This window comes from Oxyura jamaicensis, chromosome 4 (genome assembly GCF_011077185.1).
Source record: "Oxyura jamaicensis isolate SHBP4307 breed ruddy duck chromosome 4, BPBGC_Ojam_1.0, whole genome shotgun sequence".
Lineage (NCBI taxonomy): Eukaryota > Metazoa > Chordata > Aves > Anseriformes > Anatidae > Oxyura > Oxyura jamaicensis.
In genome coordinates, this window is record NC_048896.1 from 1,709,605 (window position 1) to 1,718,307 (window position 8,703).

An 8,703-nucleotide genomic window follows, 5' to 3' on the forward strand; every position below is an offset into this window, starting at 1 on the left:
AGAAAAGAGCTGCTCCGTCAAGCCTCACAAAGAGCGAAGAGCTTAGGCAGCCCAGTCTCTGTGCTCACAGTACACTGACGGGAGCAGGCTATTCTCAAGCAGCAGCTGCAGAGGTGCTTAAAATAAACAAACAGAAACCAAATGCATGCACGGCTGTGGTAGTGCTACTGCTGCCCCTTGTCTGTAATGTCCCTGTGGCTGGAGGCCCTGCTCCAGCTCTGAGCAGGCATTTAATGTGAGTTCCCACCCATGTCTCATACCTCAGGGGAAACTGCCCCAACTACTGTGCTTGTCAATTATTCCTTGTAAAAATGAAAGGTGCCTTCTCCACCCTTCCTTTCTCAGCTCTTCCACTTGTGCAGCCAAGAATACGAGACACTCTGAGTTGAAGGAAGGAGGGAAAGATCACATCATGGACTCAGCTTTTCCCCTGAGCTCCTCCCTGCTTGCAGCGCCTGCTCTCCTGCAGAGCCTACTGCCCCGGGGCAGGAGGAGAACCCATGAGCCACAACGGAGCTTCTGCATTTGCTTCAGTGTTCTGACATAAGGCAATGCCTATGGCCCAAGGATATTAGATGCATTGGCTTTAGCCCCAGCATGCTTGAGCAGGAAGCAGTCATATATGCTCTAGCCTGGTTTCAGAAGAAAGTTATATATAGCCATGTCTGAAGACAGAGCTACGAGATGAAGGATAGCTGAGTTTTGGCATTAGACACGTAATTTTCAACATACAGATGTAACAGAAGAGGCTGTTGGATATGTGAGGAGATGAGTTCAGAGCTCAATGAGAAAAGGCTCACATTTTAGCAGCACAGCAGTGGAATTTAAATGCCCTCCCTCCATATTTTGGTAATCTTTTCTCAACAGAGATGATTAAATTAGGACAGAAAAACAATGAGTTCCCACAACTGCAGAGCTCCTCTGGCTTCTGCAGTAGCTTTAATCTATGTTTCAGGAAGCAAAAATATTATTTTTGCCATTGCCCACTCACCACCCAGGAGAGTAGGTTTAATTACTTCTGCCAGTTTTAACAAGAAAACATATTGCCAGCAAATAGCGAGCATTTCGTGCCTGCAGATTTGGCCGGACAGTGCATGAAGTCAGTCCTGTTGCTCTCTCCCTGCTCTGCATGCCTGTTCTGTGGTTCGCCTATCTCAGCACCAGGCGCTATGTGGTCACCATCCCTCCCTCCTCCTGCAAGCTGGTCCATGAACTGCTCAGGATGTGCTTACCCCTTTCTGTTTCCTACACCTCTCCCACAGCACCACCTTTCAGGGCACAGCACTTCTTGTCTGAGTTGTCTAAACATGCACTGGCCACCGCACGGCTGCAGCAGGAGCAGTGAAACCCTCCCCAGCCCTCGCAACATCCCTCTCATGCTCTCATTGGAATTTTCCCCCCACTTTAACGCATGCAGTCTTGCAGCGCACACGCTGAGGAAGGTGTTTCTTTCCTTCCTCTGAAGCATCTGTTCAGACTGCTGACAAAAGGCAGGATATTGCTCTGAGGAAGGCTGATGTCTTCTGCTCCATGTCAATCTAATAAATACATAATAATGGAGCTAACTTGTAATTCATGATACAGTGACTGTTCCGTGCTTCTTCCAGTTATTACTCTCCTTCCAGTTAGAAAGAACGGAAGAAAAAAGAATCACCAGGGCAGATCTTTGCACCCTGACACCTTTGTTCTATTGAGAAAGGTTCTCATATCACTGTGCATGCCTTGACCACAAACCAGTGTTGTTTTTTTAACCGTCTAATAGTTCTCAGAATAAAAAATGGCTGCACAATGAGTTTATGAGATGCAGCTGTACAAGACAATATATTGTAACATCTACTGTGGCTAAATAAATAAATATCTAGATGCAAAGATGCTAAGAAGCCCTGGGAGAAATAGAGATGGGGGTGATGTCGATCTGGAAGAGGAACCTGAGAACTGCTAACAGATCTGTGAAATGTCCATGTTCTGCTTACAGAGAGTAAACAGAAAAAACAACACAGCCCCAAGTATTTCAAGAAAGCTCAGTAAGCCAAACAAACAAACAAACAAAACCCCACAACCAAACACACCAACTGCACTTTCCCAGCCTGAAATGAGAAAGTGTAAATGGTCTTGTTCAAAGCCAATTATTGTTCTCAGTCAGAGCCCAGAGCAAACTGTTGTTCCCTCGGGTTGCTTTATGGAGCATTGCAGGACTGATGTGCTTCTTGGAAATGTGGAGCTAAGGCAGTGTCCCCATGACCACAAGGCATTCTCCCACTGATTTCAGGGAGGAGAGGAAATAAGAATGTTTGCTTTCAGTCTGGAATTATATTTAAGAAGCCAGTTCTGATTTTTTTTCTCTCTTTGCCTATTTTTTGGGATGTTCTACACGTGGAGCCTCCCTGACTATATTCTTCGGTTTCTCAACAGGTTTTAAATGAAGAGGGATTATTCCAGTCTCAAAGGCTTTCTTTCAAATCTCCCAAACATTCTCAAAAGTTTCAATTTTAAAGCAGCATAAACTGAATGTTATAATTAAGTTAGAAATTTGTAGGACACTCGGTTCCTCAAGGGGACGTAGAACTGTTGTGATCTGACTCCCTAATCTTAGCTAAATGTGCGCAGTGTGTGTGGGAAGTTGTTTGCAAGACATGTTTGTGGTAAATGCTCTTAATATTTGCACACGCAGCTCAGACGCACTTCAAGCAGACCTGATTTCTGTGCAAAAATGTAAACACTGTACCAGCCCTGGAACCTGTGTGGAGTGTTTGCATGGTATTTTGGCAGTTAAAGCTTGTCTTTAAACCCTAGGATAAGGGTTTTGAGATAGTGGTTCAGGTATAATGCAACTGATAGTTACACTTTCCCTTTCCAGACACAACTGTAATGCAGAGGGAAAAATAAACTTAGGCTGACTTAAAGGCAACAAATATCCCACCTTCAGCAATACTATTTAAGGAATTAGTAGCTTAATAAAAGGTGAGAAACAAAAAAGTGAGAAAATAGAGATGAAATTTTAGAAAAATAGGATGTATCTGTGTTACTGTATCATCCCAGCATCTGAAGGATGCTCCCTGTTAGCTCAAGACATGGCAAAACTGCGGAATACTGCTGATGTAATTAAGATATTATTGTGCTGCGTTTCCTCCCCAAGTGTCACAGAAAAGCAGTGCCTGGTGAGTGAAAGACAAATTAAAACAAGAAAAAAAATAAAATGGAGACAACTTAAATATAGAGATACTGGAGAAATAATCAAAAGTTGAAGTAGTGACTGAAAAAAAAAATCAACAGGGCCAATGAATTGTCATTGCCAAGGAAATCTTGACTCCTCTATCCATATGAAACTGCTTGTAATAGCACTGGCTTATTCATTCCTTCCAAAACACAGCTGGAGTTATTAACAGCCCTCCTGAGATGGAGGCGAAGGACAGCGTTTGCCAGAACAGGAAGCAGGCCCCAGGTCCAACATGCATTCATTCCCCCTGGCTCCTGCTCTGCTCCCTCCCACCATTTTCAGAAGATCAAATTCACCTTCTTGTGGGATGCCACAGCCCCTTTCCAAGCCTCTCCCAGCCCTCCTTTGCCTAGCTACCTACAACTTGATGTACCGTAGCTCTTCAACTGGAGCTCGCTCCGTACCCACAGGGAGGAGCAACCTTGGCATTCCCAGTGGCCGTACTCAGCGTCAGCGGAGTCCAAGCACAGCGAGGCAGCCTGCTAGTCTGCTACACATAGAGTGATAGCTTATGTCAGTTCTTTATAAGCAAAAACACCATCAGAGCACGCTTAGATAATATAATGCTTCTCAGGAAGCGCTGAGGTAAAGCCACTCTGTCTTTGTGTCCACACATCCCTGCACCTCTACCTTTGGAAATTAAACAAGCTCCCAAGACTTTATCCTGCTCTGTTGGAATCATTGAAAACAGAGATAGGAACAAAAACATCTCAAACCTTTCATTTTCATTCTTCCCACCCACCAGTGAAATCCTTCTGGTAGATGCTTTGTTTTGTAGGTGTTGTCAGTGCTGTTTCTGATCTTAAAGAAATGACAAATTAGTTGTTTCATGAACCTGTTTTCTCTTGTGAATTACTCTCCTTGGAGCCCTTCACCAGACAGCAGCTGCTCAAAGCAGAGCTGAAGTATGACTTCTGCTGCTGATGTCTTTGTGGTAGCTGCTGATGTCACTGAGCTTTTTAAACTTTTTTTTTTTTTTTTTTTCTCTGAAGAGGTTTACATCTTGATAGCTAGGCACATGCTTAGATGTGTGTTCATGTTCTCAATACATATCTTTCGTCTTACACCTCACCCGACAGCCCTGTCACTGCACAAACCCAGCATGATGCTGCCAGCTCTGCACAGTGCCTGGGGATGCAGGGATCTGCTAGCCTCCCTTGGAAAATAACTCATTTGTAGCTCAGCCTTGTCCCACAGAGCATGAAGGCAAGGTGACTCCATTGCAGCCCTACCCTTCTCCATCCATGTATATGCTCGCCCTTCTGCACGCCATCAGCCCCTTTTCTGCTGGACCCTGGGGAGAGCGTTCCAGGCTGGACTCCTGCAGGTCCTATGCAGGAGTACGTATGGCTGCTGGGGCCTTAGCCCATGCACCGCTGGCTGCACACACTTGAATATTACTTTGAAGGACAGTCAGTGGGGTTAGGATGAAATCCTTCCTTCAGCTGCAGCTGGTGTTGGTTTAGGGCAGAAGATATGAACGGTTCTTACAGGGGATTAGCTTTAGTGTCATGTCCCTACCATCAATATATTCCATTTAGTTGGCTTGCTTTGACTTTTGCTCTTGTATGGTTTGATTTGCGTACTGACCTCATTTGTGTATGTTAGCAGTCTGACCTCATTCTCATCAAGTTATTCCTGTTTTTTAAAATGTATTCGAGTTCTCTGCTGAAACCCTTGCTGCTTTCTACCCAGCTGAAGTGAAAGGGGAAGCACAGCCTTACGTGATGAAGTACATGAGTGGATGTGGCTCATATTTGTTAGGAGGGTGTTTTCCAGCCTCAGGAATCCCCCGTGGAGCGCATTGTTTTTGTGTTCCAGTTCACATGAAAATGCTTGCCCTTCACCTTGCAGCTGTCCTGTGTGGGGTGCAGCAGCCTGCAGCATCACAGATAATATATGGGACAACGGCTTTTGAAGCAGCACCATTTTCCTTCCAGCCTTTTTGGTGCTCACTCCTATTGCCATGCATACCAAAACCATCATGTATGCTCTTCTAGGCAGTGTCACATAAAGGATGGGAACTTTGGCCTGCTTTGCTGAGAGGAAGTAATGCAAGCATGCAAATACCTGAACTCAGAGCCGTGGATCTTCCCACACTGGTTTCGTGAGCTTTCCACAAGAGACCCAGGCACTATCTCTCTTTACAGTTATTACACCTGCTGGCTTGGGCAGAGTATGAGCTGTGGGCATGGGAATGTCCCAGAGGTTCCAACACAGGTTGAAAGACTCATTTTCTGAAAGCCATCTACTATTTTCATATAAATTCCCAATGGCAACAACCTGGGGGCATGCAACTGCACACCAGCATCGCAGAAGTTCATTACCACTCTTCTTACAATTAGCTTACCAACACAAAACTGGTATGTAAGAGTTGACACAACTCTAGCAGATGATTGCTTCAAAGTTGGTTTGGCTCCCTTGGCATGATGACTTGGTACTAAAAAAATAGGAAAATCTCCTTGCAGAAGTCCCTGAAGAGCTGAATCCTCGTGCAGAGATCTCTAAAGCCTCTTAGCTGTGTAACATTTACAGTTAGCTGGATCTCACCAGACTATGCCAGTCTTCCTCCTGGCCGGTGAGTGATGGCAGGTAGCTCAATGCTCCGAAAGACACGTTCAGGATGTGTTCAGTACATCGGGCGGATAAGGAAAAGGGGTTGCACGTGCAGGCTTTCTGGAGCTGCTCCAGAGCATGGGCTACTGACTGCTATGTAGACACCTTCGGAAAGAGAATTTCGGCAATCCTCTTGGACAAATTCGGCAAAGCAATTAAAATCACCATGTTGTGAAAAATAAGCAAGCATTCCTCCCCCCAGGTCCCTCCAACATATAAATTTTCTCTCACCCATTCCAAAAACCCAGTGGTTACTGGATTCTACACATTGAGGGATTCTGAATTGTGAAGGATGGCAAAGAAGTTTTAGCACAGACAACGGATGAACCTATTTTTAGTATCAGCTGCATGGAAAATACTTCTCAGAGGCTGTGGTGTGTTAGATTATAAGACATGTTTCCTCCTTTTTAGTTTCTGCTGAAAAAAAAAACACAGAACTTTAGAATCAAATGACAATAATAAAAAAACAACTGTTCTGATAGGTAACTATTTGTGGCTGGTACTGGCAAACCCCAAATTTGTCATGAGAAAATCTTCCCAGTTTCGTTCAGTTCCAGAGATTCAAGGTACTCAGCTGCTCTGAATTAAACCTGGGGTGAGCTTCCAAGGTTGTGCGTCTCCAAGATGTTACAAGATTTTATTTCTGCTATTGGAAAAGATTTTTTTTTGTTACTGTAGAAACTCTTGAAATATGAACCTTTTCAGTTCATCATCTATTTACAATTTCAATATTCTACAGAAGGGAACGAGTGCTGTGGGATGTTGTAAGTGATGAACTAAGACAGAGCTAGCAGGCTTCTCTATTAACAAATGCTCCTTTTTTGAATTAAAAACCTATTTCCAACAGAATCTGCTTTCCTTTGGGACTGAAGTAGCATGTGTGCTGGTACCAGGACCAGGGGAAATTATTAACTACATGATGTAACTGTGCTATGTAATTTAGCTCTGTAACAGCAAAGGAGTCAATAATGAGCAATCGTGTTTGAGTTGCTGTAAAAATACAGTCAGGCAGTTAGAAGTTGTTTCTCACAGTACACCCAGTTTTTACCTTCTTTTATACTTTTTTTTTCTTCTTCTTCTTCTTCAAAGGAAAAATTATCATCATCGGGAGGGGGAGGAAGGGAGGAGGGGGAGTAGAAAATTTTGAAATGTTTGTCGTTCCGTGTTCCTCTTTTTGTTATCTGATTCAGAGCATGAGAGAGGGTTTTAGAATAGTCAACACATTTATGTACTTCAGTGTCCACGTATGCTTTTCACTTCCTAAGTGATTACTTTCTTAAAAAAAATCTTTATAATATATAAGGATTATATATAGATAAAATATAAGCTATATAATGTTATGTACAATATATACAAATATTATGCACTATATATTAAATAGTAAATGTTGTATATTGCATGTTAAGTATCACATACATTATATATATTCTATATACTATATATAAATACATACATAAGGATATTATAACCTTTATAATTAATATATAAAACATTGATTATGTAAAATAATTATAATGGTCTGTTATAATTATTATAATTTAATATTATGTATTAAAATTATTATAATAGTAATAATCATTTAGACATGTTTTTACTTTTTGCCTTGGCTCCCACTAAAGGGCTGTAATCTGTTTTATCAGAGACTGATTTTTTTCCTTGTGTGCAGAAAGCATGCTTATCTTAAAAAACCTGCTTCAGATGTTCTGTGAAGTAAAATGCCTGAATGCTGTTCCTGCCCAGTAAGACACACAGTAGCAGCTTTATTTTGGATTTTGGAAAGGAGCTCAGAAAGGAAGGAGAAGCATGGAGAAGGTGTGGTAGCATGCTTCCACATGCGGTCATTCTTGCATGTTGAAACAAGCTTCCCAGTAGCCAAACAGGCAAATTTGAAAGTAGTTTTTGCCTCAAGCAGTAAGAGCAGGTATTGCTCAACTCTTCCTGAAGCAGCGTGTGGCGGCGGAGGCGCAGGCACGTACTGCTGCAGCCTCTAACGTCCAGGCTGGTTCTGTGGTTAAACCCCAGCAGGCAGGTAGCTCCAGGGCTGCAGCACCCTAGGGTATCCTCTCGTCAGGGACCTTGCTCCACACACAGGTTTCTCATCTCTAAAGTGGAGGACACAGAAGTCAGCCGTGCTGCAGAGCACCCTGCACCACCAGTAACCGGCCCCAGGAGGCACAGATATGGCTGAGGCTGAGCCGCTGGTCAGAATTCCTGCAGCTATTGCTCGTGCCATTTTGCAGGAACTGAGCTCTCTTCTCATGTAGGTACTTCTGAGAGCGAATGTTTCTGGTAAACACATCATTCTGGTAAGCAAAAACCAAGAGCAGGAACAATTTTAGGCATGGTATGCAAATTGAAATTTTAACAATATAATTAGGACAAATAGATCTATGGGGAAAGTACATCTGTAACCAGTGCAACTGTCTGCAAAATCCCTAGTGTATCAGCAAAAACCCCAGTTCCTCAATCCTTGCCTGCAGGATAACATGCCTAGGAAATGGATATGCAATACAGGCAAGCAATACTTGAATCCTCCAGGCTGCTTATGCCACAGTCCTCTTCTAGCGCCAAACATACCTTAGGGGTGATAGTTTGGTACTGGACAGGTGACTTAGGAGTTTTTTGGCTGTATATATTATTTTAGCCAGCTCTTCCAAAAGCCCAGACAACAAACAGCCTCGTGGTTCAGACAGGAAAATGTTGTCCCCGTTTGCAGATGGGTAAACTCAAGCACGAAGAATTTGGCAGAACTATTTATTCTGCAGGGGCTGTGATTTGCGCCTTTAGATCTGTCTTGTTACCAGGCTTTTTGTATAACTGTCCGCACAAAACTTAGAACAAGCTGTGTGCGTAGGCAAAGCGCAGCAACG